Source organism: Lepidochelys kempii, chromosome 1 (assembly GCF_965140265.1).
Source record: "Lepidochelys kempii isolate rLepKem1 chromosome 1, rLepKem1.hap2, whole genome shotgun sequence".
Classification (NCBI taxonomy): Eukaryota; Metazoa; Chordata; order Testudines; family Cheloniidae; genus Lepidochelys; species Lepidochelys kempii.
In genome coordinates, this window is record NC_133256.1 from 246,224,255 (window position 1) to 246,243,301 (window position 19,047).

At 44.1% G+C, this 19,047-nt stretch overlaps 1 protein-coding gene across 3 annotated transcripts in view; it reads right to left on the reverse strand.

The window, feature by feature from the left end:
* Positions 1–19,047, reverse strand: part of PTN (pleiotrophin) — a 117,403-nt gene that overhangs the window by 48,067 nt on the left and 50,289 nt on the right. Inside the window, exon 3 of one of the 3 annotated variants that reach the window (XM_073322138.1) lies at positions 4,210–4,350. The exons of the other annotated variants lie outside the window; for them this stretch is intronic. The gene's annotated coding sequence lies outside the window, so the exon portion shown is untranslated. The remainder of the gene's footprint in view (positions 1–4,209; positions 4,351–19,047) is intronic. 3 annotated transcript variants of the gene reach the window in all.

Below are 19,047 nucleotides of genomic sequence, written 5' to 3' on the forward strand. Positions count from 1 at the left end.
AAGAAGGCAGTTGTGTGGCGTGTGCCTCATCGACAAGAGCCAAAGAAAGGAGTGAAGAACACAACTCCCCATCCTCTGCTAACAACAGACACTTTGCATTGGGATGGGCTCACTACCCGGAGCCACTCTCTCCCTTTATTTCCTTGACCACAAGTCTTTCAAAATAAAGTTCTCAAACACACAAAAAAATTAATAGCCAGTCATTCCTCCTAGGGTTTCCTGTGGGGACCTGGGGGCTTCCATCCCTCTTGCAGAACCTGCAAAGATGACTCAGGGTCACCCCTTTTTCTTCTGGGGGTCTGCAGGTCCACTGGTAAACAGACACCCTTCCCCTTCCCTCCCACCCCAACAATGAGAACAGGAAGCCTTTGGAGCCGTTCTTCCCTCCCCAGGGTGTGCCTTGATTGGTTTAGTAATTGACTGTACCTAGGGTGTCAAAGTGTCCGTTTTTCCGGATGTTAAAAGTCCAGTTGGTGATGCAGCAGGGCTCAGGCAGGTTCCACGCAGCTCCCAGAATCCGCCAGTACGTCCCTGCAGCCCCTAGGCGCAGGGGTGGCTAGTGAAGCTCTGTGTGCTGCCTCCACCCCGAGCACTAGTTCTGCAGCTGCTATTGGCCAGGAACCACAGCCAACGGAAGCTGCAGGCATGGCTCTTGCAGGCAAGGGCAGCATGCAGAGCCCCCTGGCCACCCCTGCACGTAGGGGCCGCAGGGACAAACCAGCTGTTTCCAGGAGCTACCTGAGGTAAGTGCTGCCCGAAGCCCACACCCCGAATGCCCCCCTGCACCTCAATTCCCTGCCTCAGCTCTGAGCCCCCTCCCAAAGCCTGCACCCCACACCCTCTCCCACACTCCAGCCCCCCGTCCTAGCCCTGAGCCCCCCTCTGTACCCAAACTCCCTCCCAGAGCACACTCTGAACCCCTCGGCCCCAGGCCAGTGTCCCCCTGAACCTCAAACCCCTTATCCCTGGCCCCACACCAGACATCACACCCCCAGCTGGAGCCCTCATGCCCCCCACACCCCAGCCCCCTGTCCCAACCCAGAGCCCCCTCCTGCACCCTGAACCCCTCATTTCTGGCCCCCAGCCCAGAGTCTGCACCCCCCAGTCAGAGCCCTCACCCCCTCCTGCACCCAACCCTCTGCCCCAGCCTAGTGAAAATGAGCAAGTGAGTGAGGGTGAGGGAGAGCCCCAGCCCAGAGCCTCCTCCCACACTCTGAACCCCTCGGCCCTACCCACAGGCCCCTCCCACACCCCAAACCCTTCATTCCCAGCCCCACACCAGAGCCCACACCCCCAGCTGGAGCCCTCACCCTCTCCGCACCCCAATCCCCTGTCCCAACCCTGAGCCCCCTCCTGCACCCTGAACCCCTAATTTCTGGCCCCACCCTGGAGCCCACACCCCCAGCCAGAGCCCTCACCCCCTTGCACACCCCAACCCTCTGCCCCAGCCTGGTGAAAATGAGCAAGTGAGTGAGGGTGAGGGAGAGCAAGTGACAGTGGAAGGGGGGATAGAGTGAGCAGGGGTGGGGTCTCGGGAAGGGGTGGCGCAAGCGTGTTCCGTTTTCTGCCATCAGAAAGCTGGCAACCCTAATTGCCCCACAAGGCTCCTGCTCCTGAGCCCTCAAAGAAATGGTAACCTTGTTTTCCTGAAGATACCACCCCGCCCTGAGACCATTTCCACTTTTCCAGCAGCTGCCTCTGCCAATTCCTAGGGTCCGTTTGCTCCAGAACCCTCTCCCTTAAAGGGCCAGGCTACCCGATTATATGCATGATGGCCACACTGCCACCCCATAAAACATACCTGCCATTTCCTTGTGCCAGTTTTCACTTCCCCCACAAGCTCCATGTGTGTGTACTTTAATCACTCAATTTTCTGTTACTTATCGTCTTTTGAAATATGCTTGAAAAATATTTTTTAAAACCTCATTAGCTCAAATATCCTGTGTAGTTGATGTTCACTGTCTCCCCCTGCTCTTCTAACTATCCTTTGAAGTGTAATAAAAGCCTCATCTTGTCTAATCCCAAATGATTCTTCCCCTCCCTCTGGGGTTCCTGGATCCTTATATAAATAGACATCATTTCTGGATGGAATCTCATACTGAGTCAAGTCAGCACCTTATGGCTGCTTGAGATCACAGAGTTCTCTCATGATGCCTAAACAACTTAACCATTGAAAAAACAATCGCCAAAGCAGTGGGGACTTAGCAGGAGACCTGTATCCCTTTTGAAGACACCTGCCCACCTTAGAGCACTTGCATCTTCCTTTTATGCTCTGCTATCTTCTTTGGGGGGAAAGAATAAACTTATTGTGCTGGTTTAAAAGGTGGTTTGCTCTTAGTACTAGTAAAATTCAGCCATCTCACTAGGTGGTAAGTCAATACAGCATTCCGCATCAGAGTGAAAATTCACTGATTAATAAACAGAGCAGTGTGAAATTTGCAATGCGAAAGCTGCAATATTTATGAATATGAGGGCAGAGCAAAAATTCATGGTAATTTCGAGAGTTCAGTGGAGATTGTTTAGAAAAATATATTCTCAATGCCAATATTTCCTGTGAAATTTTTATTAGTTTAATGATAAATTTTTAGTAAGATTTTGTGCAATGAAGGGTGAAATCCTGGTTCCATTGAAGTCAATAGCAAGGTTCCCATTGACTTCAATGGAGCCAAGATTTCACTCTTGGTATCATTTTAACTTTCACCAATGAAAGCAGCTTCCTGAGCTGTGCAAAAATCAAACCGGGAATACTGATGAAGACAAAAGGGCAGCTTTTTATCTGCAGAAAACATTTTAACAGAAAATGGAGGGAAAAAGATGTAAGGCAAAACCACAGAAATGTTTCCTTCCTGGTGTCCATCTTAAAAGGGCCTGATTTTCAGAGAGTGAATGCGCAGCACTTTCTGACAATCAGGCCCCTTTAAGGTGCCCTAAATTGGACATGCAATAATTAAGGCACCCAGTAATCTCTCGTCACTTAAAAAGAACAAAAAAATCTTGGCCATGATTCCTGCATCAGTTTCGCCAGCCGAGAATGGTGGCTGGAAATGCTCAGGATATCTATCTGTGCAAGACGGGAAATAGTGGCACAATTGAGGTGCCATAAATATGCGAGCATGACCCTGTAGTGTAGATGCAGTCTACAGTGATGGAAGAGGGTTTGCTGCTGCTGGAGGAATAGCACCTTCCCAAGTGATGGTAGCTAGGTTGATAGAAGCATTCTTCTGTTGACCTAGATGCCTTTACACAGGGGTTAGGTCAGCACAGCTACAGAGCTCAGGAGTGTGGATTTTTCACGCCCCTGAGCATTGTCGCTATATCAGTCAACCTCAGCTGGAATGGCAGTAGGTGTAAAAGGAACTAAGGGTGTAGCTTCACAACATAGTTCGCTAAAGAAGTAAATCCAGTGTTACTCGTAACCTGACTCCCACCCTGATCCCAACAAATACCTAATTTGAGTTGAGTGGAGCTTTAAACTGGCTCATGAGAAGGTGGGTGTGTTGAAGCTTGAGTACTGTTACAGCTCAATTTGGTAATACAGTGGGGACTCATCTTGAGAGCAGGCAGTGGGCAAACAAAAAAATTATCAGATCACTTTGAAAAAATATTATGAAGTTTCTACTTAGAAACTGCGTAGAAACTTAGAAACTACTTAGAAACTGAAATGAAGCAAGAAGAGAACTGAACACAATGTATTGTTCCATCACCTCAGTTTGATGGTGCTTGCTCTGGGATTGCAACCAAGCTAGGACCAAAAGTGGGTGTAATGAACCCCTTCTCCACCTGTGGGCCGGTACTTTTGAAAGTGAGCAATGTTTTACTTAAGCCATTTCCATAGTGAGCCACAATCCCTTCAGGATGTTCCCTTCATCCTATTCAGGAAAAAAAACGAACAGAGCTGGAAATCTTCTCAATGCTTTATCGGGAACCTTGTATTCTTACCAAGTATAGGAAAATTACAAAAACAAAGCTTTCCCATCTCCTCATCCTCAATCCATTAAAAAATATAGTAGATCCTGTTTCAAATCCAAATGGCAAGGCCCTCACACACTCTGGACCTAAATTCTGTGGCAAGGTCCCTGGCGTCTGTGGCATTGTGGTGAATATATTGAAAATTCTGTGGCAGCATGAGATAGAAGTCTAAATGGAGGCGTTTATATTGAATTAAATATGAACTCAAATGAAAGCAAAGGAAGTTAGGAGCCTAAATACCTTTGAGGATCTGACCTTTGGGTCTAATTGCATGGCAGATATTGTTGGGAGGAAGCTGGAGGTTTTGGCAGCTGGTTAAAGGAGAATTAGACTTGTGGCATCCTGGGATTGTGTAGTAAACATCAGAGCTGGATATTTCTTCTAAAAGGCAGGCAGAGAAATAGTTAACAACATTGGCACTTACGCAGTCATCCTTACTTACGCAGTCAGAGTTAATGACTTATAAAGATGAATAGAGCAATTCACAGATTTTTTTCCCCATGTTGTCTAAAGATTCAGGAGGTGAAATTCTAAGTTTACACCTGATTAACTTTTTCAGTATAATCTTTATCGTCATGGGGGCTAAAAACAATCATTTTAATGAAAACTCAGACTCTGGAGCAAAATTATGTGGCAAGTGGTGAATTCTGGAACATATTACATGGCCATGGAATTGCAAAATAAATATGCAAGGCCCTAGAAATAGAGGTTTCTGTTCAGGGTAAAGGAAGCTTGCATTCTCTGCCCGCAGACAGGAAGTGGGAACAGCTCTAAAAGTAGTTAAAATCTCAGTGGGAAAGTAATTTTGATTCAGAGTGGTTCCTATCAAAGGAGGTTCCTATTAATGTATAAGTTCTTTTTAAAATGCATTTCCAATATTACATACTGAAATATAGAACTCCAGCATAAAAACAGTGTAGTACAGCTCACTGCAATTCACTGGTGACCTACTGGCAGAGCCGCCCAGAGGGGGCGGCAAGTGAGGCAATTTGCCCCGGGCCCCACAGGGGCCCCCACAAGAGTTTTTGGCGGCACATCCTTTAGTGCCGCCGAATACATCCGGAGTGAAGGATCCGCCGCCGCTTCTTCCGCTTCGGGTCTTCGGTGGCAATTTGGCAGCTGGGGTCCTTCCGCTCCATGTCTTCGGTGAAGTGCCCTGAAGACCCAGAGCGGAAGAACCCCCACCGCTGAAGACCCCAGGCCCCCTGAATCTTCTTGGCGGCCCTGCCTACTGGTTGTTTTAGGCCATGAAAACTTATGCCCAAATAAATTTGCAAGTCTCTACGGTGCCACAAGGTCTCCTTGTTGTTTTTGCTGATACAGACTAACACGGCTACCACTCTGAAACCTACTGGTTGTTTGTTCTTCCCAAGAGGATCCTTCTCACCTCTCTCTGAGCCCCTCCTTTTCCTAGCCTCAGGGCCTCACATCACAGTGACCAGGTTCTGTTGAAAGAATGCCGAACTAAGCTCCTTTTGAAACCCTGAAACACCTCTCTCTTGTTATAGAATCATCATAGAATCTCAGGGTTGGAAGGGACCTCAGGAGGTCATCTAGTCCAACCCCCTGCTCAAAGCAGGACCAATCCCCAATTTTTGTCCCAGATCCCTAAGTGGCCCCCTCAAGGATTGAACTCACAACCCTGGGTTTAGCAGGCCAATGCTAAAACCACTGAGCTATCCCTCCCCCCTAACAGATTGTCCTCAATCTTGAAGCGGGGGCTTGAGGGGAACACCCTACTCCCACAGCACTTCCAGTTCCTACTATCTCGGGAGTAGGAGGTTGGAACTGAGTCTCTGTACTTACCCCCTGCATGGTGCTCTGAGACTGCCAGCCTGGCCTTCCCCAGTGTTTGAGAATCACAACGGTTCCTGTGAGCTGCACCATCAGAACCCCCATCTATGGATACGCCTAATCTAGAGATACTCCTTTAATAACGTGCAGATTTACAGAGACCTGGACATTCTAGTGAAAGAACGGTGTATGAACATACTGGTTTTAGAACCTCTAGCTCTACTACGTGCCCTAGAATGCTCCCATGTTTCAGGCTGTGTTTCCAAATCAGAGATGTAGGTCCTGAGCTGGTGTAAATGGGTGAAGTTCTACTGACCCCAGTGGAGATATAAATTTCCACCAGTTGGGGGAGCTGGCACATAGCCTTTAATTTTTAATTCTTTCCCTCCTCGCTAAACAGGTGGTATAGTTAGAGCCACCATCGCTCCTCCTCTTGTTCTGCTGCTCCACTATTAGGTGCAGAAATTCAGTACCGTATTCCCATATGAAGGAACTGGCAAGGAGAGAATGTGTGCTCTTGGCAGAGCCTTCCCCTGGGGTTATGCCAATAAACAATCATTTTCTAGCTGCCACAAGCATTCCATTATTTCTGCTGGGCCATTCAGGCCACTCAAGTTCAGGCTCTGTCAGTCCTTCCTTAATAAATCCCTATTATCAGGGGCTTAGACCTCAGCGGTTAGAATTCCTCCTCAGCTGAGACTTGGCACTCACGGTTTCAGCCCAAATGTTCTTTGGGGGGGGGGATTAAAACACACTGTAGCAGAGCCAAGACAATAGAAGTTTGTTTTTTTATAAACAATGTTTGGAGACTGGTTATTGTGGAAAAGAATCATGATGGCAGTGAGAGAGAGTGTGTAGCTAACTATGCAGATCCATTTCATTTTCTCATGCATTTTTAATCACATGCTTTTGGGGACAGATTTTCAAGAGCACTCTGCACCCAGCAATTCCTCTTCTGACATGTACTGTGCAGAGACACACCTCCTCAGCTGCTGTAACTATGCAGCTCTACTGATTTCATGCCCATGACATAATACCTCAATCCAATGGATCTATGACGTACATATGCTTTACGCCTTCATCCCAATCCTTCAGAGACTTTACAGGTCATATGGGGTAGCATACCATTCAGGGTTCCAGACACACTGACATATCATTGTGAGCAGCTCTGGCCTTAGAATTTTTGGTGCTTTAAATAAGCCTTTGTTACTATTAGGGATAGCTTACCTGGTCTCTCAGGAATAAGAGCTTGCCCAGTCTACACTCAATTCCTGATCTCAAATCAACCCTAACTTTAAAAGGAAAAAAAGACGACGTACCCACATTCCACTCAGTTCCCCTACACGTGCAGATAAAGCTGCAGGGCCCAACAATTCTGGCTGCCTCCCTCGTGGCTGTAGTCTTTACGCTCCTCTGTTAAACCATATATAGACAGCTGTGCCTGTGCAAAGGCGTCATAAAATGGGTGTTAAACCACAGAATCAGTGAACAGCATCCACACTACTACTCTGCAGTGATTTGGTCCTTAGGGGGATTAGGTGCTATTGTAGTTACACGGGCTGGCTCTGTGAGGCAAGGTGCAAACGCCAAATAGGGCAAGTCTAATCCAAAAAGGGGCATGGTTAGCAAAGATTTACACTGCATATATTCTCCAGTTGGGTGCCTTGGGTAAAGATAAAAAACGGCTGGTGTAAATTAAAGCACCCAGGAGGCCACAGAGAGAACCCACGCCATAAGAACATCCACCACAGCTATGCTCCATCTCTACCTCTCTGGTGATGACTGCTGATGGGGCATGTCCCTTTCCGTGCTCCACTTCCCTACTGCCTTTTTGGTTCAGAATTATTGACTGGCATGTAGACCATGACAAATGCGATGTTTGCATTGCATACAATAGGGAGTCAGATTTACAGAACATTATGGCATAGGTGTAATGTATGAAAATCACAACAGATTTGGGTAGATAGGAGGTGTGGGAGAGAGAGAAAAAAATGAGCAAAAGAGCTGAGATTATTGGCTGATAAAATGAGGCCCTTTCCCATTGCTTGTGGGAAGTGGGTAGTTGTCACTTTGCAAGTTAATACCACACTGATGTATGTTTTGGAAAACCTTGCTGAGGCAGCAGCCTGGGAGTCAAAGCCTTTTCAGAGAGGCTCTTTCCCTCTGTAAGAGTTATTTGGTATTTGTCTCAGGAACTGTTTGTATCTCTTTCCACATAAAGCCAACTGAGACCCAAATTCCCTGAACAGTAGTGACAGCAGCATCAGTCCAGGGAATATACTACCACTATGAGCTGCTGCTGCAATGACAAACGAATGAACAGAAGGGAATGGGAGCATGGCTGAAAGGCCCACACCACTGGCTCCTTTCATTCCCCTGAGAAACTCCTGTTTGTTTTGAAAAGTACTGGAGAATCATGCTGTAATTTACTCAATTGTACTAGAATTACCTGTGGAACTGCAGCTGTGACGGCAGGAAGATAGGAGACTTAAAAGACTCAGTCAGAGAAGCCTCTGAGGTTTTAGTTGCTTACATCAAACTGGATCTCCAGACCTTCTGAGGTCAACATACGAAGTCCTATGCCCCTCATGAGGGTAGATGGTTGAACATATTTGAAGTTGGGAATGGCTCCGTCCCCTTAATGCACCCTGCAATCCTTTGTTTCAAATTCTATCACAGGGATTTCATAGGCAAAATCTTAGATAGAGTCATGAAACCATTTGAAGTGTGCAATCTGTGTGGAGTGTGAACTGAATATAAATTTATTTACCAACAATTTGTATATTACTCCTACTTATTTTGGTGATTTTGTTTCAGCTAGGGGAATGTTACGAACAAAAACATTATGAAGAAAACTTCTGCAAAACTGCACTAGTTTTTCCACAAATGAAATGGAGATGATTGGGGGAAGAGAGGAGAGAGGAAGGATTTTGTTTTTTGATAAATTCATTGAAAAGTCAAAAAGGGTCTGCTTTTCTTTACAGATGGAGATTTTCTGCACAGATCTAGCGGGTGGTTCACAAGTCAGTTCATTACAGTGTCAGAAGCATGTCTACCACAGATTGTAGGGATTTCTCTTATACAAAGCATGAGTCTATAGGGAAATCCCATCCCCTGGGTTCAATCCCAAAGAGCTAATGTAACCCATCACAAATTAAAACATACAGTTGTTCCTTAATAGATTCCTTGCAATAATTAGTGGCATCTGTGTAGGTGCAATACAGCACTGTCCCCTCCTGGAATATGACAGGTGGATTCAGGTGCAAGAGTTCCCTCTGGCTGAGCAAAGGGGGATGAATTTTAAGTAAGTGTAGTGATGGAGTGTTAACATGAACCTTTGCAAACACAAATTAAGAAAGAAACAAATGGACTAACACATTTGTTAATGCTTATATTTTATAGGACCAGTCTTGGTATACACAGAACTCAGAGTACTCAGCCCTTGCCTAGACGGGCAACAACTGAACTTACAGAATACTCAGCCCAAAATGCATTCTGCATTGAGCAGAATCTAAACACCCACGAGAAGAGGATCAGATTCATAATACCACAAGTGGGTAGAGACCTGTGTTTCTGGAGCCTAAATCCTACATTTGAATCCCACTTCAATCCCACTTTGTTGAATTCCCAACAAAAATGATTAGGGGACTGGAACACATGAGTTATGAGGAGAGGCTGAGGGAGCTGGGATTGTTTAGCCTGCAGAAGAGAAGAATGAGGGGGGATTTGATAGCTGCTTTCAACTACCTGAAAGGGGGTTCCAAAGAGGATCGCTCTAGACTGTTCTCAATGGTAGCAGATGACAGAACGAGGAGTAATGGTCTCAAGTTGCAGTGGGGGAGGTTTAGATTGGATATTAGGAAAAACTTTTTCACTAAGAGGGTGGTGAAACACTGGAATGCGTTACCTAGGGAGGTGGTAGAATCTCCTTCCTTAGAGGTTTTTAAGGTCAGGCTTGACAAAGCCCTGGCTGGGATGATTTAACTGGGAATTGGTCCTGCTTTGAGCAGGGGGTTGGACTAGATGACCTTCTGGGGTCCCTTCCAACCCTGATATTCTATGATTCTATGATTCTATGATGCAGCATGGTGACCTCACTGTTTGTAGATGTGCCATTATACATCACTGCCAACTGGCACCTAATTAGGTGGACACTATTACCCAGTCTTTTACTTTCTGGCAGAAGGAAGTCTCCACTCGCACCAGCTCTTCCTCTGACTCAGGCAGTAAAGATCTCCTGCTGATGGCTCAGGTAATACTTCCGACCTCTTCGGAAATGAACATGGAAACAACCTGATGACCTATTTCAAGAAAGATATGTGACTGAAGAGAGGGGTAAGTAAATGCACCTCTAGGCTGATATAGAGCAAGGTTTTTTGGCTTCTTTTAATACTTTTAATCTAATATTTGCTGCCTCTGCACTGGCTTGCTGACAGTGAGGTGTAGGAAATCAAAAGCTTCGTCCCCCCCCACACGCCTGGGATTGGTTGATTGTAAGCATATAATCAGCCAATCAAAGGATACAAATGGAGTTTTTTATTGCTTCAGTTATTAACCTTGCTGATCATGCAAAATAAAAGCGGGGGGGGGCATTTTGCAGCCTGTGGCTTGATGCTTCACAAAGTGGGACAACAGCCAGAGAATCAAGACATCTGGTCATTCAGACTACTACACTGTGACTGACAGAGTCCTATTTGAGAAAGAAAATCCTTTATTTTTGCATTAACCTATGAGGCACACTAAAGCCCAGTCCTCAGTCTATTTTAACCAATTATATGATCCCCTTATCCCCTTCTCTAATACTAACCCCACCACTGCACACGCCTTTCATTCCAGCCTCACTCAAACACTCAGCCTACTCATCTTGTTCTTCTCCATTAGTACACCCAGCATTCTCCCCTCACATAAACTTATCTGCAAAAATACCTTTACTGTTTTTAGGACTTGTCTCTTTTCTATCCATCCATTCCATGTTCATCATTGTGAGAGCACTTACTGTTCTCTGTAGGTATTATTAACTCCATTTCCAAAGATGCCTTCCCCTGTCTCCCTGGATGAGAGTCTCCACACTGTACTCTGTAAAGAATTCTCTCTTTTATCTGCCTCTCACTGCAAGGTATTCTGTGATTTTCTGTAGGAGGCTGCTTCCTAAAAATAAATTGCATGATGATCGGTTTTCACTTTTGCTTGATCTTTCGTTTTGCCACCATAACACAACATGGTGCAACAGTGACGTTTCCACTGTATTAAACAGGGCTTTGTTCTTTTCCTGCTCCTTCCTTTCCCTCATATAGTCAAACCAAATGCAATGGTTGAGTTTTAATATGAAAATAATTAGTACCATCCAAGTGCAATAAAAAAATAAAAATCCAAGCTGTCTGAATTCCTGAATTGGTTGATCTCTCAGAAGAACTTAGACAACACCAGCAGTCAAGAAGATGATGAAACAGCTCAACAGCATTTGTTCACAAACCATAGAAGGTGATGCGTTTAAATGCAGCAACAGGCTCATCTCTCCAGTAGCGAAAGAGCTCAAGGATGGAACCACTAACTATTACGCTGCCAAAGGTCACATACTGGATAGAAGACAAGAGTGATATAATTAGTGGTGAACTCTGAGATACTTTAATTTTGGTAATTTTTAATCTAACACTCCTAAATTCATATTTAGACATTCAAATAAAAGCTTATCTAATTGCCTAAACATATATTTAGGAGCCTAACTTTAGGCACTAAGGTTTGAAAATATTGACCTATGGGAATAAATGTATTATTATTTTTAAAGACTAATATAGCATCATAATTGTGCATGGGAATTTACAAAATGGATAAAGACAATCCCTTCCCAAAAGATCTTATTTAAACTGAGGGTACATTTTAGTAACTCCCCAAGCAATTTATACAGAAACTTAGGGCTCTTAAGCTGTGTTTGAATGCTGCACCCCTTTGACTCCCTCTGCAATGGTTTAACTATGCACTACTCATGGTGATCGGGGGAAGTCCCGGATGACGGGAAAAAAGGCTAATGTAGTGCCCATCTTTAAAAAAGGGAAGGAGGAGGATCTGGGGAGCTACAGGCCAGTCAGCCTCACCTCAGTCCCTGGAAAAATCATGGAGCAGGTCCTCAAGGAATCAATTTTGAAGCACTTTGAGGAGAGGAAAGTGATCGGGAACAGTCAGCATGGATTCACCAAGGGCAAGTCATGCCTGACTAACTTAATTGCCTTCTATGGTGAGATAACTGGCTCTGTGGATGAGGGCAAAACAGTGGATGTGTTATTCCTTGACTTTAGCAAAGCTTTTTATACGATCTTCCACAGTAATCTTGCCAGCAAGTTAAAGTATTATGGGCTGGATGAATGGACTATAAGGTGGATAGAAAGCTGGCTAGATCATTGGGCTCAACGGGTAGTGATCAATGGCTCCATGTCTAGTTGGCAGCCGGTATCAAGTGGAGTGCCCCAAGGGTCAGTCCTTGGGCCGGTTTTGTTCAATATCTTCATTAATGATCTGGAGGATGGTGTGGATTGCACCCTAAGGAAGTTTGCAGATGACACTAAACTGGGAGGAGTGGTAGATATGCTGGAGGTTAAGGATAGGATGCAGAGGGACCTAGACAAATTAGAGGATTGGGCCAAAAGAAATCTGATGAGGTTCAGAGTCCTGCACTTAGGACGGAAGAATCCCATGCACTGCTACAGACTAGGGACCGAATGGCTCGGCAGGAGTTCTGCAGAAGAGGACCTAGGGGTTACAGTGGACGAGAAGCTGGATATGAGTCAACCGTGTGCCTTTGTTGCCAAGAAGACTAACGGCATTTGGGGCTGTATAAGTAAGGGCACTGCCAGCAGATTGAGGGACGTGATTGTTCCCCTCTATTCAGCATTGGTGAGGCCTCATCTGGAGTAGTGTGTCCAGTTCTGGGCCCCACACTACAAGAAGGATGTGGAAAAATTGGAAAGAGTCCAGAGGAGGGCAACAAAAATGATTAGGGGGCTGGAGCACATGACTTATGAGGAGAGGCTGAGGGAACTGGGATTGTTTAGTCTGCAGAAGAGAAGAGTGAGGGGGGATTTGATAGCTGCTTTCAACTACCTGAAAGGGGGTTCCAAAGAGGATGGATCTAGACTGTCCTCAGTCGTAGCAGATGACAGAACAAGGAGTAATGGACTCAAGTTGCAGTGGAGGAGGTTTAGGTTGGATATTAGGAAAAACTTTTTCCACTAGGAGGGTGGTGAAGCACTGGAATGGGTTACCTAGGGAGGTGGTGGAATCTCCTTCCTTAGAGGTTTTTAAGGTCAGGCTTGACAAAGCCCTGGCTGGGATGATTCAGTTGGGGATTGTTCCTACTTTGAGCAGAGGGTGGACTAGATGACCAACCCTGATATTCTATGGTACCTCTAAAGCAGACCAGCACTTAAAAGACACATTCTACCTCTTGGATCTGATTCTGCAGTGCCCTGCACCTTTTGTAGTCATTTACACCTGTGCAAAATGCTTCTGATTTAGTAGTATTTTACACTCGCTTGTCACAGGTATAAATGACTACACAGTGCAGGGCAGTGGGAAATCGGGTACCTGAAGCCGTATCCTCCTGTTGTGATGAGAACAGAACAGTAGGAATACTCCAGGATTTCTGAAGAATTTGGTATTGGTTGGTGCCTACAGCAGTCACCATGGTCAGCACTTCAGACACTCTTAAGTTTGGGATTTATGAAATCATTGAGATTTTCATATACTCCCCTAATCCTACCCCACCACCTCACTGCTTAACCATTTGAATGCCAAACATAGCTAGATATATGGCCAAAATGTGCCTTGCGTATTTCCTCAGATACATTGCTTTGAATCGTCAACATTCCAGTGAAACATTGATGCTTTCAAGATAAATAGCAACACAAGGGTTTATTTATGACTCGTTTGTATTTTAACGGTAATATCTCATTGTGGGCACTCACATATCTGTTTTCTGAGTTTTTCCATTTCAAATTATACTTTGGCAATTTCCCATCAGGTAGTGATGTGAAAACTATAAAGGAGACTGAGTACTTAGCAGTCCAAGTGGCCACAAATAAAATGGTGACAAAAATCACAGGAAATTTCTAGATGGCAGCTTCAAAAGCAAATGCAGAAGGAAGAGCTCCCAAACTGCTGACCTTTTAAATTTCTCTTTCCTTTCCCAGGGAATAAGCCTCCTAAAGGGCTTTGCACAGTACCTGTGTCACACACCAATGTGTACAGGATCAATTTACAACAGTGATCAGAGAGCAAAAGCTCTCAGAGAGGCCGAACTAGAGGTGGGAGAATTCTGGCAGCATCCTGCCTGCTACCCCTCCCTTGAATTAAATGTCACAGATAGAATAGGAACAAAACTAGGTTTCAGAGTAGTAGCCGTGTTAGTCTGTATTCACAAAAAGAAAAAAAGAGTACTTGTGGCACCTTAGAGACTAACAAATTTATTTGAGCATAAGCTTTTGTGAGCTACAGCTCACTTCATCAGATGCATTCAGTGGAAAATACAGTGGGGATATTTATATACATAGAGAACATGAAACAATCGGTGTTACCATACACACTGTAAGGAGAGTGATCACTTAAGGTGAGCTAATACCAGCAGGAGAGCGGGGGGGGGGGGGGGAGGCAGGGGAAGAAAACCTTTTGTAGTGATAATCAAGGTGGGCCAATTCTTCAACAAAAAAAACTTCAAAAACAGGCTCCAACGAGAGACTGCTGAATTGGAATTAATTTGCAAACTGGATACAATTAACTTAGGCTTGAATAGAGACTGGGAGTGGATGGGTCATTAGACAAAATAAAACTATTTCCCCATGTTTCTTCCCCCCCCAACCCCCCACTGTTCCTCAGACGTTCTTGTCAACTGCTGGAAATGGTCCACCTTGATTATCACTACAAAAGGCTCCCCCCCCCCCCCCCCGGCCCCGGCTCTCCTGCCGGTATTAGCTCATCTTAAGTGATCACTCTCGTTACAGTGTGTATGGTAACACCCATTGTTTCATGTTCTCTGTGTATATAAATCTCCCCACTGTATTTCCCACTGAATGCATCCGATGAAGTGAGCTGTAACTCACGAAAGCTTATGCTCAAATAAATTTGTTAGCCTCTAAGGTGCCACAAGTCCTCCTTTTCTTCTTGCGAAAACTCGGTTTGTTTTCTTTACAGTGATACTATATAACTGGATTTGGAAATTAATGCCAGCAAGTGGGTTGGAAAAGTCTAATCTGGATTTCAAAAGATAGCACATCCGAGCGGTAACAGATATTTCAGCCTTTCCTTCAAGCCCCCTTTGTACTCAAGGCTCCCTTTTAGCTCCTGTCAGAGATGCTGCCTACAGCCTGTGAGGGTTCCAGTTTGAGTCTCAGCTGCAGTAATGTGCAAGAAACACCCACATACCCCCACCACACATCTGGGCACTTAGTAAGAGAGTCCACTGATGAACCACATCCACTCCAGTGTCTGGTCATAGGTGGATAGCTATATCACTTTTATTTGCAAAGTGAGCAAATTTGCCCACTTGTCATTATTTGCAATCAACTCTGTTGAAAGAGCCAGGGATGTCTTGTCATTTTAAAAATTACCCTCTCCTGATTGACGTTTGTCATGCATACATTAATCCCTGGGAATCAAGGGACTGAATTATGCTTCTTTGCTGAAGGTCATAGTCCCAGAAGCACTGAACATCATCAGCCCAACCAACTTCAGAAGAAATCAAATGCACTCAGCACCTTCCAGAACTGGACCCAAACCTTCCCCCCACCTATTCTATTGCACAGACACTAATTTATTGTTGTAGGTTTCCATATAGGGACTGAGTTTACTAAATAGATTACCTCAAATACAGCTTCTTATAATCAGAGAAGGGAGAAGACCTGAAGATTTCATGAAGTCTGCTAGGTATCTCACTGTGCTGATCTAGTTAACCAGGTAGGCACTCAGATACTGTGTGGTAATTACAACTGTGGTAACATGTGCCAGCATACAAGACAGGAGGCCTGATTCAAAGCCAATTGAAATCAATGGCGTCTTTCCAGTGACTACATAGGGCGTTGAAAAGATCCAGATACATTAATTTGTTATTGTCTGGTTGTTCACAACAGGTGGGCTGCTGGCACTTGTTTATTATTTTTTGCTGAGAAAGGAACATTACAGTGTTTGTGTGGGGGTGGGAATCTCACCTATAAAGAACAAGTATTATATAAGAGAGATGCAACAACAAAAATAGGGATTGAAGAACCTGTTGAGATAAAAGTAACAGCAAGACAACTCAACATTACATTTGCAAAACAATTCACCAACATAATTAATCTGTGCAACATCCTTGCTAGGCAGATATTTATCATCACACACCCCCATTTCAGAGGTGAGCAAATGGAAGCACAGAGAAGTTAATTAATTGCCAAAAGACCAGAGCCATAACTAGGCATTTTAGCACTGGGGACGAGCAAGTGTATTTGCTCCCCTACCGGTTTATTTTCATCATTTTTCAGTCCCTTTTTTGCCCCTGCTTTTTGGCATCCTGGGAGGCTGCCCGGCTCGCCCCGCCTTGTTTACAGTCCTGCAAAGGACAAAGAAGCCCAAAGGCAGAGCCAGAACTTGGGACTCAGGAGTTCCAGGCTTCCAGTTTCTTGCTCTAGAGTCTAGACACCGTGGCCTCATTGAGAAGATAACCAACTTGAAATTTCACAAAGAGCTTGAATCCAACCTTGTTTGAAGTTCTGAACTATTTCAAGTATTTTCCCCCCAAGCCTACTGTGTTTTATGTTTGTATGTTTCTGCAATTCTCAATTCCAGAAAAGCAAATGACAAAATGCACAAAGTGGTTCAGGAGGGCAAAAAGGGGGAGTTTTGTTTTATCTGAACCTTTCATCTTTCTCTGTTACTAATGTTAATTTCCTCTTCCATGGTGAGAAAAGAAAGAAAGAGCGAGTTCCATCATCAAGGACGGTAAAGCTGGATCTCTCATGCTTATGTTAGAGGAAAAGCGAGGGAGCATGCCTGCAGTTAATTAGCCCTGGCTGCTAATCACATCAACCAAAGATGATGAGCAAATTAAAAACTTCAGCGGAGCAGTTAGCCTGATGCTTTCCCCTGAGCCCCAGAGCTAGTTAGTGGGATGCTATGGTCGAGATATCAGCCTGATGGAGAGAGAGATCACTGCTATTTTCCTGTTAGAATCCAGAGCCTGGCCTTCATTCCAGAGTGACAACAGTTTATCTTTTGGGATGGGCAGGAGTTAAAGGAGAGGGCGGGGTGCACTCCATCTGTTTACTATTCAATTCCATCAGTTGTAAAGGATCACAGAAGAGTTGTGAACGCTGAATCTCCCCACCCGTACCCCCACCCATCTGTCCTGATGCCAAAACCAGCACAGTCAAAGAGAAGCAAAATGGTTCATTTGGTCCCTTCAGAGTCAACACTTCTTCACAAGAATGCACATCCAGACAAGTTTAGCATCAGCTCACAAATGAGTAGAGTGGAGAAATGATGGAGGATTTAGATTCAAAGATGTTGTATTCCCCCTTCAGCTAATCCTTTCAGAAATACATATATATTTTTAAATAAACAAAAATACTACTACCTTGGACTTCAACAGCACCTTTCATTCGAGATCTCAAATAACTGTAGACATTAATTAAGCCTTCGAAGTAGGCATTACTACCTGCATGTTACAGATACGAAAATACAAACTCAGGGATGTTCTGAGACACACTGTGCCCAGTGGGGGACACAATCACAGTCCCTGTGCTCTGCCATGAGTAGGGACCACTCCCACCTGTCTCCACTAGAGCTATGAGACACCCCAAAGTATACAGAGAGTCCACAATTATGACTGTTTATATAACTGTAGCTCCAAGAAGACCCAACCAAGATCATTATGCTAGGTGCTGTTCATACACACACAGAGAGAGTCCCTGACCCTAAATAGCTTACAATCTAAATAGACAAGACTGAGAAAGAATTATCCACATTTTACAGATAAAGGAACTGAGGAACAGAATCATCCAAGAAATTGACCCTGGATACAAGGAACCTGGAAAACTAGAAGATAATTTTGTCACAGAATAATGGCTTTAAGGCTGGTGGGACAAAGCAGGACTCATAAAATGTTAAAAGACTGGAGATGGGGGTCCCACATGTGCCAGCTGATCTTCAGCTCCACTACTCCTAGTCTGTAGTTGAATTTTTCACCTTTTTTTAAAAACAATCTGGTTTTGTTTATAAAGTACCTATCACACAGCAGTATCTAGGATGCTATACATAGTAAGTCAAGAACTGGGTTCTATGTCCAGAAGGACCATCATGCAAAAATAGTAGGCAAAGAAAAAGTTTCTACCAAGAGAAGAGTTGGTGCAGAAAGGGGAGCCTAAATGATGAAAAGTGGGCTGCAACAAGAATGCTAATTGAGAAGGAACCTCAGTACAGACAGCAGCCCAGCTAATTCCAACTGCTTTAAAGAAACACAGAGACTGGGGTGGTTGTTCAAGCACCTCACAACTTGATTAGAAGGTTTTGGGCCCTGATGAGTTAGAATTTAAAACCTTGATGAGGGAAATGAGGAAAAATAAACTGACTTTTCTTTCCAAAAAGTTTTCTTCCAACCCTAGTAGACTGTAGCTTAAGTTGAAACTTCTAAGGGGAAGCCTATAAAGAAAAAGTCCTATAGAATATCATAGTAATGAAACAAATAGGACTCAATAGAAATTACTTTAAAATCTATTGAATTTAATTCTAAAAAAAATCACAATTCTCTAGGTTTTTTTAAAAACCTTCCTGTAAAATTATACCATAGGAATTTAATTTTCTATTAAAAGTGGTTAAAAAAACTTGAAGAAAAGTGATTGGTTTTCATCACATTACATACATGTTTTCCATGAGAAAACTATCAGTGAGCATCTCCTTCCGAAAAGCTGAGCCCAAAGGCTCAAAGTACAGACTCGGGAGAAGAACTACATGAAAGTTTTTGTACAAACCCATTTTTTCCCTGAAAAAATACCAATTAGGATTGATAAAAACAATTTGGGTCATTTTCAGTCTTTTTTTTCAGTTACAAAAAAGACAAAAGTAAATTAGAAGCGTCAAAACAGTTTGTTTCAGCATTTCCGGTCAACTAGAACATTTATATAGATATGTAAGGAAACTTCTGTCAACATTTCAGTACACCATAAATCAAAGAATTTTCACTTTGAGTCAACCCAAAACTCCCCAGCACCCAGCCTTCAATTTTTCAGATTTGTATGCAAACAAAATATTCAGTGTGACACCGAG